The sequence below is a fragment of the Eublepharis macularius genome, chromosome 9 (genome assembly GCF_028583425.1).
Source record: "Eublepharis macularius isolate TG4126 chromosome 9, MPM_Emac_v1.0, whole genome shotgun sequence".
Classification (NCBI taxonomy): Eukaryota; Metazoa; Chordata; class Lepidosauria; order Squamata; family Eublepharidae; genus Eublepharis; species Eublepharis macularius.
The window spans coordinates 18,440,873-18,467,579 of record NC_072798.1 but is presented as its reverse complement, the minus strand read 5'-3'; the positions used below and the strand labels follow the sequence as shown (position 1 = coordinate 18,467,579).

The following is a 26,707-nucleotide window of genomic DNA, read 5'->3' as shown; positions in this document are numbered from 1 at the left end:
TCTACTTGGAAACCACTTGTATGCAGTGCTTTTTTTCTTAAAAAATGTTTAGGGGTACTCTCAGTTTGACTCAAGAAAATCACCATTTTATAGTTCAAATCGGAAAAATGGAAAAATTGCACAAAACGTACACAAATACACAAATTGGTCACCGCCATCAGGGGTAGCAACAAGACTGACCAATCACCGTGCTAGATTCCAACTACCAGAGCTCCAAGTGGCTTAGAGAAGACTTGTTTGTATTTGTCTGCACCCTAACGGTCACCAAGTATGCCAGCGATCTCGGTGGCGTGTTCAGTGCTCAAAGAAATTCCATTTTTTGTAAGACGAACAGCGCTTCTAGTGAGTTTAAATATAACTAAACATCTTTGTTGCCAACATACGCTACATAAAACTTAACAAATCACATAAATGTCCTTAATACGTTTGGAGTTGGTTTAGCCGGAATTCCAACATTTTAAAATGTTTACTTTTTCCCGTTTGATTCACAAAATGTTTAGGGGTATGCGTACACCTGTGTCCCCCCAGAAAAAAAGCACTGCTTGTATGTCAGAGCTAGTATACAACTTGGGTGTCCATCAGTACTTCTGGCATGCATTCGTTCATTGTTATTCATGTTATTTAGTCCACCTTTCTCCCTGAGACTCGAGGCAGATTACACATTCTTGCATATATACATTTTGTTGGATATGCACGTATAACCTGTTTTGTTCAAGGAACAACATCAGATAAATAGACGTATCTAATTTGAGAACTGAGAGAGTTCATGTCTATGATAGTGTAATCCTACCTTGTGACACTTGCATTTATAAAAATAACAATGGACAAACTTGGAAACAGAAAACATCTTATTTGGAACAATTCAATAATAAAACATATACAACAACAATCATGTAACCAAACAAGCAGACCCAGATCTTGGTCTTTCTGACATCTTCTAGCCCGTCCCTTGAAATGCAGCAACTTGTAGCTGTGCTCTGCGTTGGGATGCCTTCTGGTCTTCACAGGAGTCCTAAAACATTAATAGAGAGTTCATAGAAAGGAGTGTTTCTGAGGAAAGAGTGCTTCTCCCTGCAGTTTCAGGCCCTCCAGTGTCTCAGGGAAAATTGCGCCTTTTTTTCCTTATAAGGAATACCCCAACTCTTTATCTCCCTCTAGTGGACAAGGGTTACACATGCACTGGGCAGAAAAGTTTTCAATTAGCAATAATCGCGCCTCGGATTAACCTCATTGGCTACGATACTGCCACTCCCCCACATATTCTACAAATACCAAGGCTATGTCTCATAACTGCCCTGGGCATACCAACATATGTACCACGTAATCTTTAGCTGGAAGTCAATCCCACTTGGCTCAGCAAGTTTTACTCCTAAATGCATTTTACCTTGCAGTCTTACGTTTGCAGCCCATATTACATTTTGTCTGCATGAGGTTCTTGGTAGAGTACTATAAATCTTCAACCACGTCTTACTTATGATAAGCTGTTCCGTTGTTAAACTGTTGCAGTCCAAGCACAACCTGAGTCCAATGTACATTTCGCTTCTGATAAAACATAACCACCATGGTATTCGTGAAAAATAACAGGCCCACCACGGTTAAGATGACGGTGAGAATCAAGCTCCAATGAATTTGTAACTTCTAAACTGATAACAAATCTAATACCCTCTAGCCTGTGATGCAGAAACCAGTATAGTCTAGATTTTAAAACAGCCCCCATTTACACTGTGTGGCGTACAGGTAAGGTTGTCAGCTTCCAGTAGGATTCCCAGGTCCCCTTACCCTCCTGACACGAGGTGGAAGGACCTGGCACGTAACTTTTTGGTGCTCCCATCATGCACCTTGTGCATGTGCAAAGCACACATGTTCCCCCATGCCTGCTCAATGACGTCACTTCTGGAAAGTGAATCCATTGCAAGGGTGCATGCGATTGGGCCCCAAATGGGCCCAATTCAAACCATTTGGGGCCCAAATCAGCTCACTGTGAAAGTGGGAGCACTCTTGGGGTGGTGTGATGACATCACTCTCAGTAAGTGATGTCATCATGCTGCCCTGGGAGCATGCCCAGGAGGCCCGTTCCCACACCTTTCCCTGCCACCAGCCAGATAAGTGGTGGCGAGAGGTGGAGGGTAAAAATGGGGGATACCCCACACCCATCAGGGGAAATGGGATCCCTAGATTCCAGGTGGGGCCTGAAGATCTCCCAGAATTACAACCAATCTCTAGACTACAGAAATCAGTTTCCCTGGAGAAAATGGCTGCTTTGGAGGGTGATCTCTATGGCCCTACTGAAGCCCCTCATCTCCCCAATCCCCAAATCTCCAGGAATTTCCCAACCCCCAGCCTACGGGTCTATGATGGTTCACGGTCAGAAGGATCACCACCGGTAGGACACCCCACTTGGCACAAAGCAAAGGATTAGAAATTGTGCCCGGGTTACTCTATCCACAGCTGACGTTTGGTATCGCTGGGAATTAAGAAGGCCACTCCCTGAGCCATCCCTCCTGTCCTCCTCTAGACTCATGAAGGTCTTAATGGGCCTAATTCTGAGTACCCACATTGTACTGCTGCCCTTTTGCAAAGGTTAACCTTTGATTCACTGACTCCTTGAATGTGGCCACAAGATAGGAAGTTGGAGGGTTCCTCTTCCAGGAGGTAAAAGGGGCTCCACAGCCATCCGAATGGTGTCATCAGCCTAGGAACCTCAGAGTCTCTGTGTAGGAGACAGAGGAGATAAAGTCTCTCACACACACTTGTCCTCAACATCCTCAACACCCTAATTCTTTGTAGAGGAATCAGGAGAGCTCAGGGCATCAGATGTGGGTCTGATGTATAACTTTGGTAGATGGAGCTGGATGCTCAATGGGAAGTTCTCAGATCATCTAATTACACCAGAGGACCCTATAGTGGAGGCTAGAGTTTACTTAGCATCAAGGGTTATCCGGCCCACGTTCCCCATCAGCTTTTAGGATTGCCTGCCGTTACCTGAGGAATGTCCTCTACAGACAAAAATGCAGCTCTATTAGAGATTCCATGAAAACAGCAAAAGGTATGATTGATTCACTTGCCCAGCAGTGAATGGAGCATTACTCAGGAAATAAAACTCTCACCATTCACTCATCTTTCTGTTCCGGTAGAGTGATCTGCTGGATTTTTTATTCTCCATCCTACCTGCCTGGGAGTTTAACTACATTGTATTGACCTTATTCTCACACAATTCATCAGCTTCCTTCCATCAGATGTCTGGAGATACTCCATCACAGCATTTGCCAGTGCAGTCCTGTGTCTCTTTGTATAATTTATTAGTGGCTTCTGGTTGAAAGCTTGTCTCCGAGGTCTGATTTAAATGTGATTCCACCAAAGCAAAAGCACTTGGGGGCAGGGGGAGGGGACGGATTTCGCACTCGCACCGCATCTTGTTGAAAGTGGGCTGCTACCTAGCAATAGCAGCCACAAGTTCTCTAGGAAACCGCCCAACATCCCACCATATACAAGATTAGCAACAAAGGAATTGATCGGTGTGATTGTGTTTTATTTATTGATTAGAGCCTTTTGGTGATAAAGAAATGGTTTCACAAATTGCAGATTAAAATACGAATTTTAAAAATCAGAAAGTTAACCTCAGTAGAAAAGTGGGGGAGGGTTATAATGGTAAAGTCATATTTTAGGTCAGGCACCCTTCATGGAAGTCTTTTTAGTTGTCTCTTTGGTTTATTTATCCAGAATATTTTTAGCCCATACTTTTTCCAAGGAGTTCAGACCAGAGTATATAATTCCGGCCTCATTTTATCCCTGCAACAACGCTGTGAAGCAGTTTACTGGTTCAAGGTCACCCAGCAAGCTTCCACAATAGAGTGAGGATTCGAACCTGGGACTCGCAGAGCCTAGTCCGACACTCTAACCACTACGTGTATGTATGTGCTGTCAAGTTGCAGCTGATGTATGGCAACCGCATCACGGAGCTTTCGTGGCAAGAGGCATTCAGAGATGGTCAGCCATTACCTTCCTCTGCAGGGTCTTCCTTGGGGGTTGCCTTTCCAAGTGCCAACTCTCTTAACTTCCAGGATCATATGAGATAGGGCTATACCAGGGGTAGCCAAACTTGCTTACTGTAAGAGCCACATAGAATAAATGTCAGATGTTTGAGAGCCACAAGAGTCAGACATGATGCACTGAAGTGACTTCAGAGGAAGAGGCGAGTTGGCGCGAGTGTCTTGAAAGTGGCATCACAGGAAGGGGTGGGGTTTTGATGCAGTATGCTGGAAGTGACATAATCAAACGGGGTGGAGCTTGGGAAGAGTCATCACTTGACATTTGACAAAAATGATATCACATCCTTGCTAGGCTTCACCCCCAAAGTCCCCAGGTATTTTCTGAGTCAGACCTGGCAACCCCAACATTTTTATTGAAAATACGAAAGACATGGAAGGAAAGAAGGGAAGGGAGGGAGGGAAAGAAACTAAACTAAAATAAACTGTACAGCCACGGCGATACTCAGAGACCTCTGAGAGCTGCACAATATGTCTAGAAGAGCTGCATGCAGCTCCCAAGCTGTAGTTTGGCCACCTCTGGGCTATACCACACTGCCTTTCTTCTGTAACCTCAATACTGCACTGGCTATCAGTAGCTCTTTTTAATGGGAAAGGACTCTTCCTTGAACTGCTGCATGTCAGGTAGAAATTCAACTGCTGCAAATGTGGAAATACAGAGGGAGGAGCCTTACCTGCTGAATGTGAACATACCAGACTTTTTAAAAGTAACAAATATGACAGCTGAATCCTAATTTGGCAGCTTCTTGGTTTTATTTTATTTATATTCCACTTTTCTCCCTGATCAGACTCAAAGCATCTTTTCACATTGTTCTTCCCTGCTTTACTTTATCCTCACAACAACAACCTTGTGAGGTAGGTTAGGCTGAGAGAGAGTGACTGCTTCAAGGTCACCCAGTGAGCTTCCACGGCAGAGCAGGGAATCAAACCGAGGGCCAAGCTACAAGTGACGAATGACACTTGCCTGGCAAGTGAACCGACTCACGTGTATTCCTCCCTGTTCACTTGCGCTCCACTCGGTAGTGATCGAGTGGAGTGCAAGTGAACAGAGGAATACACGTGAGTCAGTTCGCTTGCCATTCAAGTGTCATTCGTCAGTCATCACTTCTAGTTTGGCCCCTAGTCATCTCAGGTCCTTGTCCAACACCATAACCACTACACCACGCCAGTGTAGGGTTGCCAGGCCCCCTCGAACTTCGAGCAGGAGACCGGGGCCTGGCTCTTACCTTGGAGGAGCTCGTGTGCACACACGCTACGCAGCGTGCTCCTGCAAGCGTGATGAGGTCACTTCTGGGAGTGACATCATCACACAGCCCCTGTTTGGGTGCTGATTGGGCCCGTTGTGGGCCCCTGCAGAGTGCAAGAATGCTCCCAGGCCCCACAGGGGCCCACAACAGGCCCAATCCACGCCAAAACGGGCTCAATCCGCGCCCGTTTTGGCACGGATCAGGTCCATTTTGACGCAGATTGGGCCCATTTTGGACCCCTGTGGAGCGTGGGAGCGTTCCTGCACTCCGCAGGGGCCCACAACAGGCCCAATCTGCGCCAAAACGGACCCAATCCATGCCAAAACAGGCATGGTTTGGGCCCATTTTGGCATGGATTGGGCCTGTTGTGGGCCCCTGAGGAGCGCAGGAATGTTCCTGAGCTCCACAGGGGCCCCGATCCAGGCCAAAACAGGCCTGACACTGGGGCTGCTGTGCGCGGGGGCATGCAGCACTGCAGGGGGGCGCGCATGGAAGGTGCACGTGCCCCCACTGGCCAGGTATGTGGGGGTGGGAGGGTGGGGGCGGGGGATGCCCCGCCCCCACCGGGGGTCTGGCAACCCTACGCCAGTGTCTATGAATCTATAGTTTCTTCTCAACAGATAACCCTGAAGTAAAGTCAAGAATTCTGGGAAGGCACAGCTAAATCAGTCCTGTTGACTAAAGTAGGGTTTACTTTGAGTAAACATGGAGAGGCTTGGGCTGTCAAAGCAGAAAGCTAGAAAGGAGGGTGTGGGTGGAAAGAAGAGTCGTATTGTTTTACATACACTAGAGAAATTGATGGAGCATAACTGAAGTCATGTGAAATCTTGAATGTACTTTCCTGCCAAGGTCAGATTTCTAAACAAAAAAATCCTTGGACACTCGAGGACTTTCCTTTATTAAAAGGATAAACAATGTTCGCTTAATTTAGAGATTAGTCTATGTGCTATGTTATCTGTTTTTTCAACAAAAGGGACGGATCAGTGTTTAGATTTTTCAAAAACTCCTTACTAACTCCTTACTAAAAATTCCTTACTAACTTGGTACAGAATGCCACAAGGGGCATAGTTTCAGGGGAATGAGAGACAGGATTCTTTTTAGCAGGTGCAGTGATAATATTCAGTATGGTCTGGAGGACTAGTCTTGGATACTTTCAAGGTCAAACTGCAAAAACAGCTTGCATGTTAAGAACATCTATTGTGATTTTTTAATACTACATAGCAACTATATTATGAAGACAGAACACACCCCTTTTTATAATAAAGGATATGCGCTTTCATTTGTGTATCTAGTAGATACATCATAATCTCAATATTTTTATCTTTTTAGGCAGGGGTCATTTCATAGAAAAAGAGCTGGAAGAATTCATTAGCATAACTCATTAGCATATGCCATGCCTCTTGCCATCACTGGAAGTGTGTTATTAGTATAACTGATTTGCATATGCCACACCCTCTGGCTGTTTTGGACCCAATCCTGGCCATTTAGGGCCGAAATTGGGCCCAAAATGGCAAAAAGGGGCTGAAAATGGCTGAAAGGGGGCTCAAAATAGTCAGTATCAGGCCACTGATGAGCGGGAGAGTGATCCACCACCCATCAGAGGCCCGATCAAGGCCATTTTGGCCCCAATCCAGGCCGAAACGGGCCCAAAATGGTTGAGAGGTGGGCGGGGCCACCTGACATGTGACCTCTTTGGGGAACTGCCGGAACTGCGTTCCTGTGCGTTCTCCCTCGAAATGAGCCCTATTGTTATGTTATATGTTCCTGCTCTTTCTCCAAAGAGCTTAGGAAGCAGTACCTGATCTATATAGAGTTGCCAACAGACTTGGCGACAACTATCCCATCCTTTATTGGAAGTTTAATAGAATGTTATTTATGAGGTAATATGATTTACCTCCATACCACAAAAAGCTTCAACTGTTCATTTCCACACATAAAACTTATATTAAAGGGACAGGACATTTTCATCGAGGCCTGTTTATAACCCTAACTCCACCCCCCCACTCTTTTGTTCTCACAACAACCTAGTGAGGTAGGTTAGGATGGCAGAAAGTGACTGGCTTGAGGTCACCCAGTAAGCATCACAGCTGAGTTGGGACCTACCCTCAGGTCTCTCCAGTCCTAGTCCAGCGCTCAAAGCCAGTGAACTTCAACCCCGGGACTGGGACCATCAGGTGAGTTGTAGAGTCCTGCTTTGCTGGGTTGTGAATCCTACTACAGAGCAACCATTTTTTGTTGCCTTTTAGAAAGACTTGCTGCAAGCGGGCATGCACCGGGAACGAGGATATAATGCATCTCATTGAATGCATCTTGAGAGGACCAATAGCAGTGAGGCAAGGTTTCTCACAGCACAAACCTTAAAATGTTTACTCAGAAGTAAGTCTGAGGGAGCTCAGGGGGATTTACCCTTTTAAGTGTGCAACCTCAGTGGCAGAGAAAAATCCTCCATGGCTCCAGAGTCCCCCAACCCCAGTGGACTACTTTCCTATTATAAATCCTGCAAAGATATCCTGTGGACTCAGAAGTTCACAGAAAAAGCTGTCCAGCGGCTGTGCATTCCAGAACCATTGCGAGTTTGAGATTTAACAAGTGGCCGGCTGGATGCTAATCCCCACTGTAAACCCCCACTCGCAGATCAAAAATATTTATTCATTTTTAGCAGTGATATCCCACAACTCACAACCATGGGTTCCTGGCATAGAATGCAACAAAATAAAATGCAGTATGCAATAAGAATTTTAAAATATATTTTAAATATATAAATTTAACTATATATAAATTACTATGTCTATACAAAACTGGGAAAGGAAGTTCTAGGTCTGCAAGAAATATGACTTTTGAAAATTAACCAAAGAGGGGGAGAAAATCCTCAAAATCTGGCCCCACTCCAGAAGGGAGGGAATGTGAGCACAGCTGAGCGTCAGTGGAAGGAAATGCAGATGGAAGAGGCATCTGTCTGCTCAAGCGTCTGAGAGAATCCTGAAAGACATCTGCGAAAGATTTCCAAATTGTTCTTACATTTCCAGGAAGGTGACCAATCTTGCAACTGATCTACAGACTACGGTCGGGTTGCTAGTCTAGCCACTGCAAAGAGTGGGAGTTTTGGGGAGGCAGAACCCTTGATCGCAACATCACTTCTAGTAAAAACTCTCGCCCAACAATGCTCTAGGAATTCCCAAACCTCTATGGTATAGACTATAGAGATTTGGGACATTCCTAGAGCATCGCAAGGTGGATGTAACATCGCTTCTGGGTTTTTGCTAGAAGCAAGGGTTGCCAGCTCCCTATTGGGAAATTCCTGGAGCTATGGGGGTGGAGCATGGGGAAGGAAGGGTTTAAGGAGAGGCTGGAGCTCAGCAGGGCATAATGCCATACAGTGCACCTCCCAAATCAGCCATTTTCTTCAGAGGCACTGATCTCTGTCGTCTACAGATCAGTTGTAACTCCAGGAGATCTCCAGGCTCCACCTGCAGGTTGGCAACCCTAGCTGGAAGTGATGCTGTGATGCATGCAACATTGGTCAACCCCCCTCCCCCAGCATTTCCATACTGCTGCCCAGATAAAAACCACAGGAGGGCTGCAACCAATATTGGTAGTGGATTGGTAAGAGACCACATGCTGGCATAACCATACATGGCACAGTATAGCTTAAACGTGCCCTGACCTGGATAGCCCAGGTGAGTCTGATCTCGCCAGATCTCAGAAGCTAAGCAGGGTCGGCCTTAGTAAGTAACTGAATGGGAGACCTCCAGAGAAAACAAGGGCTGCAGAGGCAGGCCATGGCAAACCACCTCTGTTAGTCTCTTTCCATGAAAACCCCGCCAGAGGTTGCCGTAAGTCAGCTATGACTAGAGGGCACTCTTCTCCACCACGCAGCTAAAATGTATCTGGGACGCCACTTGGATATTTTTGTTCTTGGGGATTCGGGCTAAAGGCTAAAGAATTTGATTTCACGTGCATGCACATAACCATATGACACGTCTCCCCCAAAGGCTAAATATGGGCAGTGTTTTATCTTTCCATCCCCTTTATCGCAAACTCTCTCCAAAGAGCTCACAACAGCATCTATATTTCTCCTCACCTCCAATTTATCCTCACAGCAATCCTGTTAGATAAGTTGGGCTAAGAGATAGTAACCAAGGTTATCCATTGACTCTTCCTTGTCTGAAACACTAGCCACTACACAACACTGTTTTTATCATAAGTAGGAGGGGGGGAAACCACCCCAGGGTAAACAGCAAGACTTGGAACACAGGAAACTCATCTCCGCCAAATCTTTCTTCGCAATGACTCCATTATTTTGGATTTGTACTTACATCCATTGTTAAGTCTATGACTTTGAAATTCTCATGACACCAAGATCATGGGAAAAACTGAAACTATTTATTTCCCCCTAAAATTCCTCACAAAAACATTGGCACCAGCAAATAACATGTTCAAGTACTGAAAAGGGAAAGCCTCTGGAGATACATTGGAACTCTTTCACCATGGCTTATCTATTGAGGACAAGTTGGGCTGTTAAGGATTGTCTCGTAGCCAAACTTCAGGGTTACTGCAGTACATTCTTTCCATTGCCAAAAATGGTCTCCTTCGTCTTTGACCTTCGGAAAGATGTTTGTCACTTCTCCTAAACCTGGCATGGGGCATCCCAGTACAGAAAGTCTTTTGGGGGGGGGGGCATACCCATCATCCACCTCACTTGCAAAAAGTCCAGACGAAAAAGCAGGACCAGTGTGGTGGGGTCATTGTTATTTTCTGGCCCTTGAGAGCCATATCTGGGCCATAAGCCCACTGAGCAAATAGATGGGGGGACCAAGCAGGCAGTTCCAGGCCTATCCATAGAGACAACTAAAAAACACATCTTTAAAATGCTAAAAGCAGAGAGAGGAGCCAAAAACAGGTTGAAAAGTAAGGGTTAGACAGCTCTCCCTTCCCTCCATGGCTCCGAGGGAAAATGTTTTGGTTTTTATTATTTTTATTTTGTAAGCCAGGCAGGTTCCTGGTGAGGAGGCATAAAAATGTTCTAAATAAATAAATTCGTTTGCAATTTGTGAAGAACTTGAAGAAAATGTTTCTGCTGGAAGATGAAAGAGCTCTCTGAGGGAGAGGGTGATGTCAGGGGAACCTGTCAACTGGATTTTCAGCCCGTAGACAGTTACATTTTCCACGTGGTTCCTTCTTATGTCGCTTCTGGCAAAGTAGGAATATAGAAGCCACATAGAAGAGGGGAGAGGATTTGGGGAAGAACAGTTATAAACCCTCCTATTGCCACTCATTGTTTTTCCTACATGATTCAAACTGCCTGAACATTTATGGATTCAGATAAAATTAACCTTCAGTATTATTCATATCAGGACAGCTACGTTTTCCCTTTGCCTTTTAGGGGTCTTGTGTGTTTCGTTTGGCATCAGAGAGAGATTTAATCAAGCAGAAGTTATTATGTTTTCAATTGGATGGCTTCCATTTTTGTTTCTTGGTCACAGCATGCCAAGGGTGTAACCTGATATTAGCCACACCCCGTTTCCACTGAAATCAGCAAATCATTTTAGAGAAGAGGCTGACAACGAGGTCTTAAAGTCATGGCCATCTTTAACATCCAGTTTAACGAAGAGAACTTGGAAGCTTTTCACAGGGTGTCATGTTATTTTGGTTGGTCTTATAGAATCATAGGGTTGGAACGTACCTCTAGGGTCATCTAGTCCAACCCCCTGCATAATGCAGGAAATTCACAACTACCTCCCCTCCCCACACCCCCAGTGACCCCTGCTCCATGCCCAGAAGATGGCAAAACACTGTCAGCATCCCTAGCTGAACTGGCCTGGAGGAAATTGTGACCTGACCCCAAGTCTTGGTGATCTTTAGCTTTTGCTGTGGACCTCCCCCTTCTAGGGTGTTACAAGGACAGTGTCACAGGAAGAGACTGGAAGAAGCAATAAGCCGAGAAAAGCTAACTATAAATACATTGCATGTCCCAAATTATACAGGCGTGCAAGCCAGCTCCCTGTTGGGGAAATGTGACATCAACCAGACCATGCTTCACTCAGTTCACTATGTCCACCATCCCCGGTTTATATTCATCTTTGCAATTAAAAAAGAACTGGACATGTCACATTTATATCTATGGTTTGGATACAGTGTCATGTTTAAGCAAATTTCTCGGCCAAGTTGCCATTCTAGGGCTGTATGTAACTTTTAAGTGTGAAACGTCTGTGGTGAGATGGTCGTAGAAGATTATTCATGTTCTGGGTGCCAATGTTTTGCACTTTAGACATTGGAGCCCTTTTAAAATGGTGAATTATGCACTGTATTAATGAATTTTGATGTAAAGAATTTTGCTAGAAAAATGGTTTTATGATTTGGGACATGCAATGTATTTATAGTTAGTGTTTCACGGTTTATTGCTTCTTTCCATCCTCCAGGCGGTGCCTGGAGTTTTGCCAAAATCTCCAGACTACAGAGATCAGTTCCCCTGAATGGAACGGCAGCTTTGGAGGGCAGGCTCTATGGAATCAGATCCCTGCTGAGTTCCGTTACTTCCCCAAACTCTACCTTCCCCAGGTTCCACCCCAAAATCTCAAGGCATTTCCCAACCAGTGGCCAGTTACCAGCAGTCTTCAGTGTGAAGCAGACTTTATTCTTCATTTGTTGCTGGTAAGAACAAGTAAGTTTCTATCAAGTTCTAGAAAATCTGTTTTGTGTACTTATAAATCGGTGCTTGCGGGAATCTTTTTCGAACCATTTTCTTTCTCAATAACATTACCAGTTCTGCAGAAATCGGGTTCTCCAGAGAAGAACACACAATAAAGTCGTCAAATACAACCCAAGCTCTAAAAACAGCTGCAGGCCTTTGGGAAAGAGCCAATAAACATAGAATTTTCCCCAGAGAAGAAAGGAAGGAAAAACCTCATTTGTTAAACTAAATTTAACTTCTCTAAGATGGATAGCGTTACTTTAAATGATATTGGGGTGGGGGAGGGGGAACTCCTGGTTCAGAAAACGAAAGTGATCCGTAAACGTATAGCTATATATCAAGTGAACCAAACAAAGGAACCTTGCTGACCAAAAACAGCGGTTCATTTAGCTACAGTTGCCAACAGCCTGGAGAAAAAAATGACCGGCCCCCTTAATAGAAGCTTCATCAGACTTTACTTACCAGCTGATGTTACATACCTTCACGCCATAGAAAGCTTCAACTATCCATTTCTACACATTAAACCTATTGTAAACTGGTAGGACGCTTTTTTCTCTAGGCTGCTGGTAAACTTACCAGCATCCTAAGGGGGCACTGAGGTCAAGGCCTTCCCCTGACATGACCTCTTTCTGTATGGGTTCCATGGGACTCAATTAGGAACCAAGCCTGCAAGACAAACCTAAGTTAAGAAATTTCTTTAAATCAAAACCTTTCAGTCATCAGAACCATACAACTAGATTTTTATATCCAAAGGCATGCGTGGAACAGAGAACAGAAATAATGTCTTTGAGTTCAGCCACGTTACTGGTTGCCTCTTGGCACCACTTCGGGGTGAGCAAAGTCCAACGGCTCAGGTCCACCAGGTGATAAAGTCCTCTTGATTATAGAAACAAACTGGAATCCAGGCTTCAGTCATCAGCTTAGGAATTACAGCCCTGCAATAATAATATGAGTCTAGTAATAATACCAAGCTAAATATAGCACAGACACTTTTTACTCATTAATTTTCACATACGTTTTTCCAGCTAACTCATTCAAGGTGATAAGTGCACATAAAATTGTATCAAGGTCCTCAGCAACCTGCCTGTTCCTCAACTCCAGACACTGACTCCGCTCTACTGGGTTAGACCAACCAGCTCGTGGGGGTTATGCTAGCGATGATATCCAGAGAGGTCATTGCCTCTGCACGTGGCTCCCTTTTATCATCTTGGCTAGAAGCCCTTGACTGACCTGTTTTCAATGAATATGTCCATTTCCTTTAAAAACCATCCATGCTTTTCCAGGGGCAGTGAATGACACAAATTAATTACTCATTGAGTAAAGGAACACCTCTTTTGTCTGGTCTGAATGTGCCGGCTATTGAGCTGTTCTGCACAGGGTTGTTTCGTCAGTTCTGGCCCCGCACAGCTTCTTTGTATCCTCCTACTTCTTCAGGCATAGTCCAAATACCTCAACTGAGTCATCAAATTGCTTCTCATGCTCCTTTGACTTCTGCATGGTGGAAAGGCCGCATCTGCTGCAGATTCAATCCCCCACCCCCTGGGGTTTCTGCAGTTTTTCTCCTGGGACATACACCCTAATTTATTTGTTTTTACAGCGAAGTGAAGATGGCTTTTTTGAAGTGCAGAATGTTTTCTTCTGTGTAAGCCCTAGCCCTGCCTTTCACTCTCCCCTTTATCCCTTAATTCCTGATGGGTTGAACAGCAATGTGTAACCACACCCTTCTCCCACCACTCTCAGCCCCCAGGTCACTATGTTTATTATGTGTTGTGTGTACACGCTAACCTTCGCAGTATGAAGGAAACCACCATCTCACCAACACAAGCTATTTAGGATGACATTTGTGTTTCCTGCATTTTTATCCCTGATTTTTAATTTTTTTAAAAAAAACCTACATTGCAACATTTAATTTTTTAAAAAAATCTCACTTAATATTTTAATGTTTCCCTCCAGAGCACCTAGGGTTGCCAAGTTCCCTCACCCTCCCGGTGGGAGGGGGGAGCCGGCACTCACCTTTTCCGATGCCTTGATTGCTCCTGGGGTCATGCAATGACGTCACCTCCGGGAAGAGATGCCATCATGCAGGGGCGAGGAGCGTTCCTGCGCTTCGTAGGGCCCCAAATGTGCCCTCTGCAAAGTGCGGGAGTGCTCCTGCCAAGCAATCTGGGTACTTCTGTAGCAATCATTCTTTCTTTTTTCCTTCTCAGGGCTGTTGCCATCTTTCCTCACGAGGTGGGGCTGCCAGATTTCAAGAAGGCCTTCAACAAACTGAATGGTAAACGAAAGATAAAAAACAAATTTCTATAGTCCTGTTGCCAAGCCCAAGAGCCAGTGAATTACATGCCTCTAAAATGGTTCGCATTAACAATATACAAGTGGAATGAGAATAATATTTTTAAGGTCAGAAGCTTTTTCCTGCTTATAAGGAACACCTTCCTGAAATAAATAATCTCTTCCTTAGCACTTTAAACATCCGACCATAGTAGATAAAGCAGAATTTAGATCAAGGTGGGTATATAAGGACAGATGGACTCCCATTCCAGCTGTACCTGAAGAAGTGAGCTGTGACTCATGAAAGCTCATACCCTACCACAAGTTTTGTTAGTCTTATAGGTGCTACTGGATTCTTGCTCTTTTCTACTGCTAAAGGAGGATTTGTTTCAGGCACTCTTAAGCAAATGGCCGATCTTGAAAAATCTAAGCAATGTCCAGATGGGGCCTGGAGATCTCCTGCTATTACAACTGATCTCCAGACCACAGAGATCAGTTCCCCTGGAGAAAATGGCTGCTTTGGAGGGCGAACTGTATTGAATTATACCTCAGTGAGGTCCCTACCCTTCACAAATTCCACCCTCCTCAGGCTCCACCCCCAAATCTCTAGGAATTTCCCAACTTGGATCTGGCAACCCTACATGAGCCGGAAGGATTCTTGAGTGAGCAGAGCTGAGTGGGTCATTTTTAGGGAGCTTGGAAATTGCCACTTAGAAAATGGGGAGCCTCCAACACAGACTTTTCCCCAGAATTTTTTCTACTCTAAGAACAAACTCTCATTCCTTAAATGCCACAAATCTGAAAAGTCTATTTTTAAAAAATTGTGGGGTGAACCAGTGCTCCAGGTGAGGCAGGTACACCCACCAACTCCATCTATGGTTATGCCTCTGTTTTTTCCCCCATACTCTAGATCAAAAGTCACCTGAGAAAACTCTTTAGGGCCCCAGTGCCTTGAGGTGTTGCAGTTGCATGAACGAAACTCCAGATGTGTAATTTGACTTTATAGAGTAGCTGTGGGGAGGCCTGATTTGGATCAGGGCGGCAGCATATGTGTAGAGCCGTTTGCTTCTCCTTTGTGCCACTTCCTCAGTTGGAAAAGACTCCCAAGGCTGTTTTAAGCCCCATGAGGGGAAAAAGACAGGCACAGAACAAGTGTCTGTCTTTGTTTCCTGAAAGGGTTTAAAGCAACTGGGAAGAATAGTTTTTGATCATGGGAACAGCAGAAAGAAGCATTAATCCACCTTCTTTCCCCAGTGCTGCAACTCTGATACAGATTGGGCCTCCCTGTAGTCACTTTATTAGGCCAAATTAGATGCCTGGAGTTCTAATCACGTGCAACCAGAACACCGCCAAGCAGTTGCCCAGGTTCCTCTAGCAGCACAGCCAAATCTAGAATTCTCAACGTCCCTTTAAAATCATTGTGACTTCTCTGGTTTTGCATCACATTCCTTTTAATAAATCTCTTTCTCAGAGCCTTTAAAGGGGGAGGGGAAGATACCAAGTTCCCACTGTTGATTAATTGCTCAGAACTATGTTGCGGATTACAATTCTCCAGTTCCTTCTTCTGTAACTTCCACCCACATGACTGCTCTAGCTCTACAGGGGTGTGCGGGGGAAATAATGACAATTCCACACAGATTTTTCCGTATTTATACGAACAAGGATGCTCTTACCTTTCCTTCTCCTGCTTTCCTGAACTCAGTAAACAGATGGCCTCATATTTAATAGAGTGTGTTTGTGTATATATGGAAATTCATTTACATTCACCTCCTTTCTCCGTGTATCCAGACAGCTGGAGATTGCTAGGAAACAAAGGACAACCACAAGACTGTAAGTTCTATAAATGCTGCGCTCGATATTTGTATCAGTGCAGATGTGGGATTCTACCCACCCCAGCAACATCGCAGTATTCTGGTCACAATGCCTTTTCTGCCTTTCCAGCTATTCCTTGGATGTTTCACTAGGGTGTGCGAAATTTTGCTTCAAGGTTTGCAGCAAAAGTTCACTTTGACAAACTTTGGGGGCAACTCTATGGGGGCAAACCAGATGCTTGTCAGAAGATGCACATCTGTGAACCTGCATCTCCTTTACACACCCCTTCCTCCAGCTTCTTTTCACCCAGGCATGGCAAACATCTGGGAACCCAAGGCAGGAAAAAACAACTAAGGGAATGAAAGGGAGAAGCAAAGCCGTGAGCACCTATTGCCTTCTCTTTCTGATGCTTTTTAATAGACCTGGGTCTCCAGATTTCTCTCTCCAAGAGGTAAGGTACTTGAAGGACATCCATCCCACCATTTAAGATCCTCCTCACAAGCCCTGCTCTTTATGCTTCCACCTTCGGTGGTTAAGCAGGTGACGACCAGAGACAGTGCTTTTTCAGTGGTGACACCTCTCTTTTGGAATACTGCCCTCCCCGCCCCCTGAGACCTGTCTGGTGTCTACTTTACCATCCTTCAGAGTGTTCCCCTGCCCGGCAGAGGCCTGACCCAGGCCGTTTCGGCCCTGATCTGGGCCGTTTCGGGCCTGAAATGGGCCCAAAATGGCCCTGAAACAGTCCGGATTGAGGATGAAATGGCCTGGAATGCGCACCTGCTAGGCAGGGGAACCCTCCCCTACCAGGGAGCAGCCCACTTCTGCTCGTTTTGGGCCCAGTCCGGGCCCAAAATGTCCCAAACAGTCCATTTAAAAAATACCCACATGACACCAGTCACGTTCTGGGGCATTCTGGCTCAAAAAAGCCCTGTGTTTGCTAAGGGTACCCTAAGAAATATTGCTCTGAGGCTAGTTCTTCTTTAATAAGGTCCTAACGTCACATGAAGGAACCAAGAGGCAGTGTATGACTAAGTAGATTGTGTAGTGTAGCGCATCCTAGGGTTGCCAACCTCCAGTTGCTGGCTGAAGATCCACCAGAAATGGCAGATTTGGAGAGTAGACTATGGAATCATATCTGTGCTGAGCTCCCTCCCCCCACCCCCAAACCCCACCTTCCACAGGCTCCAGCCCCAAATCTCCAGGAATTTCCCAAATCAAATCTGGCAACACTAGTGCAGCCCAATCTAAGGTGGCAATTAGATGCTGGACAAGCCTAATAGAAATCATATGATATAAGCACCTTTCCCACCATTTCAGGAGAAAACCACATGCTGCCCCAGCTCTTTCTTTGAAGTGTCTCTGCTAGCTTTGCACTTGGAGCCAGGAACAGAATACAGATAAGGTTCTTCTTTTCATCCCCAGTTCACGTAACAACTTTTGAATCCTTGGACTGTCCCTGCTTCTCGCCAACTACCTCCACTCACTGTATATTCCTCCCTCAAAGTGAATCCATAAAATGGAAAGAGGTCAACCGCTGAACCACACTAATTAGAGAGAAAATGGGGCGTGGGGAGAAGCTGCAATACTCTGGTGGTGATAATAGAGAATTTGAGAACAACAATCTAGAAAAGAACCTCTTTCCCCTACTACTTCATTTAGAAGCATAATCTTTGTTTTAGAATATTTTTCCATTACTCTCAAACATAGGGAAAGAGAATTCAGGCCTGACTTTGCAGGACTGTTTTGAGGATAAAATGGGGAGAAAAGTGCCAGATAAAATGTACTCGATAGATGGATGTGGGAAAGGGCTTGGAAGGGAAAGGAGCACTTTCTTTTCGGTTGAACTCAGGAGTTTCTACCCTATCCAGAAACAAACAGTTAAGTGGCTTGTTTTTACATCCAAGGAGCCCGTTCTTTCCTCCCACCAAGCTGGTGCTTTTTCTCAGAGCTTCCTCCTGATCCTCCTGCAATGGCTTTCCTCTCTGGAGAGACAGCTAGGGCTCCCTTCTGCAATCGTCGCGGGGTGGTAAAGTGGGAACGGGAGCTTTTGCAGGGAGGTTTTAGGTATGAGACACACAGTTGCCTCAACATGCACTGCTAAATTCTGACTTCATTCTGAGTAGACCTGCTTAAGGAGGGCTTTCCAAATCTACAAGACTGAGGCATTTGCAGCCTGGGTGCCTTTGCTTTTACTCCTTTGCAATTATATATGAAAACTCCTCTGCTTGAATCACAATTTGATCACAGACTAAAAGCCACATCCTCAACTCCCCAAACCTTGAGCACTTAAGATTGTTCAAATTGTATCACAAATATAAAGTGCATTCCCATTTTTACATTGCTTTTGTGCAGCTGACATCCTGACTTCTTTCTTTGCTCCACCCCCTCCCACCTCCTGACCGGGATATAAAGGCTTAGGGATCTCCACTCCTCCCCGTACCTGAAGAAGCAAGCTTTCTCTTGAGAGCTTGTACCTTGAGAATCTTTTTGGTCTCTGTCACTGGATTCAAAGCCTGCTTTTAATTTATGGTTGTCTTACACAAAAGACACATCTGTTTAAGAAGACATGAGAAAGCATAAGAAAACATAGCGTCCTTTGCCACCATGGCCCAATCTGTCTGTGCGATACAACAGGCCCATAAGCAAGTGTAGTATAGAAGCACTTGGACACTAAGTAGATCCATCCTGAACATGCCGTCTCGCCCCTTCAGTATGAGCTAGGTGCTGCAGGGGCCGTCTCCACGGCCTTACACACCTTGCAGGGTTGTTATAAGAATAAACTGAGATGTGCCCAGAGGATCTTGAAGGAATGCATAAATGTGAAAAAGAAATAATGTGTTTACTTATTTTAGTTACAGTCTGCCTTTCTCACTGAGATTCAAAGCAAATTACAAAATGTAAGTCAATATGATCAACAGCTGGGGCATTCAATCCACAGTGCAATAGAATATGCAAATCCAAAATTGCAGAGATTTGAAAAATCTGATACAGAGCTAAAACAATGCTGAAACAGAGCATAAGCAATTAAACAAAGGAGAAACTAAGAAGTAGGATCATACTTACAACAGACAATACACAGTAGTATAGTCTACAGTCCCTAGCCCTTTCCCAATGCATCCCTTGGAACCATTTTCTTACTGTACAACCCTCCTACCTACGTAAAAAGGACTTCCTGAATAATGCAGCTTGCATAGTTTCTGGAAGCCAGAAGAGTGGGAGCCCTCCTAACTTCATCAGGCAGGCCGTTCCACAAAGTGTGTGTGTGTGCATGTGCATGCAGCTGTTGATTTTGCTCTTTTGCAGGGTGGCACCTGCAGAAGGCCCTGTTCAGATGAGCAAAGCCGCCATGGTGGAGCATAGGGGGAAGAGACAGACCTGCAGATACGAGAGACCAAGACCTTGAAGAGCTTTGACATTCCTCCTCTAATTAAAAATCGGACAGCTGCAACACTGATAGACCTGTGAACAGATCTTCCCATGATTTTAAAGATTTTTAAACTGTGTGCAAAGGGGAAGGAGTACAGTTCACATTGGAGAGGTGGTGCACGGGGTTTAAGCTTTCCCCCTTGATGAGATGCTGCCAAGCAAACCTTTATTTATTAGCCTAGAAGGGGGCAGGTGGTACTCTCTCTTTGCTTGTCTTTTTTCCTTTCTCGAGCGAATAGCAATGTATGCGGGGAGCTGGTTTTGATCCACAAAGCCATGCAGTGAATGGGTTCAACTCTCCTCCCGCCTCAATGTAGCTCTGATCCAAACCTGGAGCCCGCGCTGCTGCTATTTCCCTTGGAAAACGCCTGGAAGATCCAATGATGGCTCTCCTATCCTCACTCTCACATGCTCAAGATGTCAACAACGGAACTATGAAAAACATGATATTAATTGCATCTGAACACCAGAAAATTGCTTGTTTCTTGGTTATGTAGTATTTGGTTTCTCATACAGGGAACAAGCAGAGCTCCATCTAGAGGCAAAGCGAGGTATAGTCTAACAACAGCTTTAGTGACATCTGAAACAATTTGTGACAGACGGGATCTCTGGTTTAAAGACGAAAATCTGTTTCACTTATCTGTTTTTCTTTTCTTTTTGCACCACAGCTAGTATCATTTCAAATCTCCAAGAATCAGACTATTTAAATAACATTAATATCTATTTTAACGAACAAGGTCTTTATTGTAAATTAATAAATGGAGATTTTTTTAAAGGGTTCTGCTTATCTTAAGCCTGATCTAAGATGAACATATCTTGGATTTTTAAATATACATATATTCAATTTTGCTTCTCTTCAAATAAAAATGTAATCTTACGCGTAGCTCAAACACTGTTTTTTCCTACCTTTTTGGTATTCATACTTTCTAGCCTCAGGGACCCATTTCCACATCCATTTGTCTGCCAAGGAACCCCTGCTGTCTACCATGTAAGCCTTGTGTGTTGTACAGGATTCTGGGCATTTTCTGTGGCACACTTTTGGTTCATGGGCACTGGTAAGGCCAGCTGGGCTTTGCTACTGCACCATGGAAGGTAAGAGTGTCGGGTTGGCAACTTTGTGCTGGGCAATTCCTGCAGATCTAAAGATGGCGGAGCTAACTGCTGGGCTTCCAGCACACAATCCTTTCTCCCCACATCCCCATATTCCCCAGGTCTTCCTTGCTGGCCCATCTCACAGTCTCCTAAATTTAAAGTCATGCTAATTAGCTCGTTACTTCAGCTTGCTTCGTTCCCAGGGTTCCCTCTCGGCTGACTCAAATGACCGCTGAATTCAGAGACTACTTTTCCCTGTCAGCTCCTTGAAGCACCCTTGCAGCATGAGGCTGGATACATGGAAGAAACAGCAGCTCTGTTCTTCTGATCTGCCTGGGAGATTTAGCAGCTTTGCTCTAATTCGGTGATCCTCAGCATGATGTTCCCTCCATACTTCCTGTTTTCCCAAAGCGAAGAGCCCACCCTAGGTTTGTTCCACCTCATTGGAACAGCAAGATTCAGGCCCAGAAGCATCTTGCTTTTCTACTGAGTACTAACATGGTTACCCACCTGAAACTATTCTCATTGGAACAGCAGGCGCTTCAAAGAGCTCAGGGAAAATATGTGGGACTGGCAGCACCCCTTCAGAAAAAGCTACGTCCATTGTCGGAGGACATTTAGCTTGGAATTCCCCAACATTGTGTGGTGGCACCAACTACCAGCTCTCCAATTCCAGAAGTGACCGCAAGCCCCACAGTGCTGGGAACCCCTACTCCAAGGGTTGCTGGCAAGACTAATCCCACTAAAGTAAAAAGGGGAACTCTTCCAAAATAAGAATAATTTGTAAGCACTTGGAGCATATGAAAGTCCTACTGATTTCAGTGGGACTTCCTTCCGATAAGTACATTTTGCATTTGCAGCTTTTTCTCTCTCTGGAAGTCTTCATCCATTGCCTTACTTATGATCCTGTGATCCTGACTTCAATTAGGGGGCTAAAGATTTGAGTTATTCCATATAAGGAAAAGTGACTGGAGGGCCTGGAGAAGCAGCAGGAAGCTTGCCTCAGTAGGACTCCAACTTGTCTATAAACTTATACATTAGTATCCGATGAACCACTGGAATAAGAGAAGGACTACACACCAAAAGGAGAGCTGTAGCTCTCCATTTGACTCCAAGGGGCTGGCTTGATGAAAGTCAGAAGACACTGTAAGAGCCCCCCTCCCCCAGATATGCTTAGGTTCAACAGGCCTGAACTGTTTCACACTAATTATTGTTTAACATCAGGACTTTTTTTCAGCTGGAATGTGGGGGAACGGAGTTCCGGCACCTCTTGAGAATGGTCACATGGCCAGTGGCCCCGCCCCGTGATCTCCAGACAGAGGGGAGTTTAGATTGCCCTCCGCACCACTGAGCAGTGCGGAGGGCAATCTAACCTCCCCTCTGTCTGGAGATCAGGGGGCGGGGCCACTGGCCATGTGACTATTTTCGCTGAGGGCAATTTAAACTTTAAAAAACTCCCCCCTTGTTCCAGCTGACCCAAAGTGACGTCATTGTGCGGTCCTGAGTTCCCCCGCTGAGTTCCACCACCGCTTTCCCCAGAAAAAAAGCCCTGACATACCTTAATTATTGTTATATATATATACCATTATGTATGTGTAAAAAAGAATGAAGTTGCTTGTTATTTTTATTAACATAGGAATCACAAAGTGGGATCACACAGTCCAAAGACTTGAACACTCTCAATTTATTTTATTAAAGAAGGGTTTCTTTTGAGATTCCTCTTTGAGTTCTTCAGCAGAAGCTACAATAGAACTTATTCAGAAAATGTGAAGAATATTATCATTTGCAGCACCAGACCCAGTATTTTGATCTAGTTTCTTTGGATCTTCATAAAGTTCATAGGAAGGATCCTATCAAAACAGGCAGCAAGGGTATATTTTTAAAAGGCAGGTTTTAAGGAAAACAAGTCACCGTTGAGATAGTATATCCTGATGTTAATCAGCCTGATCTCCAGGGTCCTTCTATTTCTGGCTTTCCACTGTGCTTGAGATATTTACGAGTTCCCTCTGATTATTCAGAGGTTTATATCTCCCCAACTGGATATCATAGCGCCATTTTGCATAGAAAGCAAATTGCTGGCCAGTTGTACAGAAAATTAAATTATAAGCCATGCTGCGGGACTCATAAAGTCAAATGTTCTTGAAGAGCATAGATTGACCGCGCGAGTGCCGCTGCTCAAGTTGCACAGAGTTCATTGCTTATTCCAAGTTTTGTGCCAAGCCAACTTTGCTGACCTTGGGCTTTATTAATTTCTTTATAAGAGGCTACATCACACAATATTCCGTAATAGCCTGCCCTGGAGTCTTTTAAAGTGTTTTAAAAGATAGCTCTGCTAATTAAGTCAAAAGTGATCCTCTGCCAGTACTTGAAATTAACAAAAACAGATTATGTTTGTCAGGAGGCTTCTCAAGGGAGTTAAAATGTTCCTCCACCAGCGCCATCCTAAGCAAAATTACACCCTTTAATGGACTTTGGAAGGTGTAACGCTGCTTATGACCACATTGTATATAAAGGGAAGTGGTTAAGTAAGTTTTTTTTAATTGGATCCATTTCTGTGTTTACATATGTATTTAGATGTTTCCCACAATAATCATAAGTTAAATACCTAGCCTACCTCAAAAGGCTGTTGTGAGGATAAAATCGAAGAGAATGATGTACGCCACTTTGGGCCACCATTAGGGAGAAAGTAAAATAAATAAGCAGAAAAAAGTCTGAGAATAGGACACAGCAAGATTCAGATTTCCAGCATATAAATTTTCTAAAGGCAGGTATCTGATAAAGGGAACTTTGACTCTTTAAAGCCTAAACCCTGGAAATCTTGTTGGCCTACTAGATTCGAATCATGCTCTTCTACATCAGACCAATGCAACTACTCACCTAAAACTATAAAAATGAGACAGTTTTTATATCCCTACCTGTTCTGACAGAGGCAGGGGGATGTTTTAGGAATTTGGGAGGTCAGTAAGATCACAGAGGCAAGATATTATGAAATATATGGGTTGCTTTAATGAAAGCAGACAAAGACAGAACCACTATACAAGCAGGACAGAGAAAAAGCAGACAGGCTTAATGACATTTTTGCCTCTGTTTTCTCCCTGAAGAACTCAGGCACATCTAGAGATAGTAGAATATGTGGCAGGACACCTGAGTGGCTAACTGACATTGACAGAGAGGTTGTGGAGAGGCATCTGGCTGCACTGAATACAAATCCCCTGGGCCAGATGGGGTGCACCCAAGAGTGCTGAAAGAACTTTCTAGAGAACTTGCAGAACCCCTGTCCATCATCTTCAAGGCATCCTGGAAGACTGGGGATGTGCCACAAGATTGGAGAAGAGCAAATGTTATCCCAATCTTTAAGAAAGGGAGGAAGGATGACCCGGGAAACTACAGGCCGGTCAGTCTGACTTCTGTTGCTGGGAAGATATTAGAACAGATTTTAAAGGGATCAATCTGTAAACATCTGAAGGACCACTCAATGATCCGGGGAAGTCAGCATGGTTTTGTCCCTAACAGATCTTGCCAGACCAACCTGGTTTCCTTCTTTGATCGAGTGACCAGCTTACTGGATCGGGGGAACTCTGTTGACGTGATTTATCTGGATTTCAGTAAAGCTTTTGATAAGGTCCCCCATGACATTCTGATGGGCAAACTGGAAGACTGTGGACTGGACTATAGGACAGTTCAGTGGATAGGGAACTGGTTAGAGGACCACACTCCAAGAGTGGTGGTCAACGGCATTTCATCAGATTGGAGGGAGGTGTCCAGTGGGGTACCGCAGGGCTCAGTTTTGGGCCCGGTACTTTTCAATATTTTTATCAATGATCTGGATGAAGGAGCGGAAGGGCAGCTCATTAAATTTGCTGATGATACCAAATTGGGAGGAGTAGCAAACACCCAAGAAGATAGAATTAAAATTCAACAAGACCTGAATACTCTGGAGAAGTGGGCAGCTGTGAATAAGATGCAATTCAACAAAGACAAGTGCACAGCATTACATCTGGGCCACAAAAATGGGAAGCACAAATACTGGATGGGGGATACACTTCTGGGCAGTAGTATATGTGAAAGGGAACTTGGGGTAAGAGTGGACTGTAAACTAAATCTGAGCAGTCAGTGTGATGCGGTGGCAAAGAAGGCTAATTCAGTCTTGGGTTGTATCAAAGGGACCATAGTGTCGAAATTGCAGGAGGTCATAGCCCCTCTCTATACTGCCTTGGTCAGGCCACACCTGGAGTATTTAGTGCAGTTCTGGAGGTCTCACTTCAAAAAAGATGTGGACAAAATCGAGAGGGTGCAGAGGAGAGTGACGAGGATGATCAGGGGTCTGGAGACTGAGTCCTACGAGGAAAGGCTGAGGGCCTTGGGAATGTTTAGTTTGGAGAAGAGGAGATTGAGGGGGGACATGATTACTCTCTTTAAAGATTTGAAAGGCTGTCATTTGGAGGAGGGCAAGGAGCTGTTCCAGTTGGCAGCAGAGGGTAGGACCCGAAGCAATGGGCTTAAATTACATGCACAAAGGTACCAGCTGGATATTAGGAAAAACTTTTTCACGGTCAGAGTAGTTCAAAAGTGGAATCAGCTGCCTAGGGAGGTGGTGAGCTCCCCCTCACTGGCAGTTTTCAAGAAGATGCTGGATGAATATTTGTCAGAGATGCTTTAGGCTGATCCTGCACTGGGCAGGGGGTTGGACTAGATGGTCTGTATGGCCCCTTCCAACTCTATGATTCTATGTGTGGGGGACCACATTTGATATGCTCTGATCTCCTTGGACCAATGTGCTATTCCACATTTGTTTCTAAGGCCATACTCATGACAAAAGTCCATGTTTGCTGTTCAGAGTTGTTGCATGCTATTGAACAGCCAGAAATCAGCTACTGGCCTAGTTTACTGAGTCCAGTAGAATGAGGTGGTAGGATGGACCATCCCACTACACATTACAGAAGGCATTGAGCATTTCTGAATGCTCCCTATTTAAAATATGCCCTGTAATTAAAAGAAGATGCTAGTCCAACCTGATTTCTACTGCAGCTCCCAAGTGGTGGAGAGTGCCCTTAAATCATAGCTGACATGGCAACCCGTAGGTGGGTTTTCATGGCAACAGACTAAGAGAGGTGGTTTGCCATTGCCTTTCTCTGCAACCCTGGTCTTTGTTGCAGGTCTCCCATCCAATTACTAACCAAGGCCGAATCTGTTAGCTTCTGAGATCTGACAAGATTAGGTTCACCTTGGCTATCCAGGTCGAACAACCCCCAGAGAAGCATTCTCTGGGTGGTTAACCAGGTTTTAAGACCATTTTAATGTATATAATTAGACAATTGCAGACCCCTCCCCTATTTAGAATGAGTGGCACAGTCCTTCCATTACATCGGGACTGTACCACCTCCTTCCCTTTCTCATTTTGTTCCACGTGGAGTCTGGCCCAAAGAATCCTTCTGGGTGGGTGAAAGGAAGGGAGGCTTTAAGCCGCTTCGCCCTGCAACCGTTCTCGCTCCCCAGTCCCATTTCAGCCACCCTGAGTTGGAATACAGAAGCGACCAAGATGGGAAACCCCTGGAGCCTGGGCCATAGAGACGCGACAAGGATAGACTGACATACAGAAGACACTTCCGGTAATGTGCGCAAGCCTCCATGGTGCGTCGCTCTCCCGTCACCATTCTGTGGTTAACCCCTCCTCTCCCATTATTATAACTTTGAAATTTACGTTTTCTCTTCAAAGGCGCCCACGAGCAGCTTTCTCCTATTTCTAAGGTAGGCCTGCCTTGCTATCGAGGCAGAAAAGCCCAGAACGATACAACAAGGGACTTCCCGTCTCGGAATAGTTAGCGGGCCTCTTTTCACCTCAGAGACGGCGATACGTAACTTCCGCTCTCGGCACGATAGGCCTCTCCCCCCCCCCGGCCTGTACGGTATCATAGAGATGGCGAGGGATAGAGCGGCTACCTTCGTACTTCCATGGAAACGCATAGCCTTTCAACACTGAAAGGAGGGATAGAGTGACCTCGACAAGCCCGCCCACAGATACCTACGTCCTGCTGCAATAGAGATGAAGCGTGATTCTGCGCCTCTCAGTTTTTACCTCTCCGGACTTCCGGCATGTGCGACGTCCCTTGACGTCACTTCCG

At 45.0% G+C, this 26,707-nt stretch overlaps 1 long non-coding RNA gene and 1 other non-coding gene across 3 annotated transcripts; both read right to left on the bottom strand.

The window, feature by feature from the left end:
* Window positions 1–1,119: 1,119 nt before the first annotated feature.
* On the bottom strand, window positions 1,120–1,261 carry LOC129336389 (U4 spliceosomal RNA). The gene has a single exon (XR_008597707.1). It is a non-coding gene; the product is annotated as a U4 spliceosomal RNA (small nuclear RNA).
* An 11,447-nt stretch (window positions 1,262–12,708) lies between these two features.
* LOC129336298 (uncharacterized) lies at window positions 12,709–26,706 on the bottom strand. Of its 2 annotated transcripts, none has more exons than XR_008597658.1 (4): window positions 26,612–26,706; window positions 15,929–16,057; window positions 13,998–14,252; window positions 12,709–12,919 (listed from the first exon to the last, which is right to left on the bottom strand). It is a non-coding gene; the product is annotated as an uncharacterized LOC129336298 (long non-coding RNA). The 2 variants fall into 2 exon arrangements; XR_008597659.1 differs by lacking the exon at window positions 26,612–26,706 and adding an exon at window positions 18,508–18,590.
* Between the last annotated feature and the right edge of the window lies 1 nt (window position 26,707).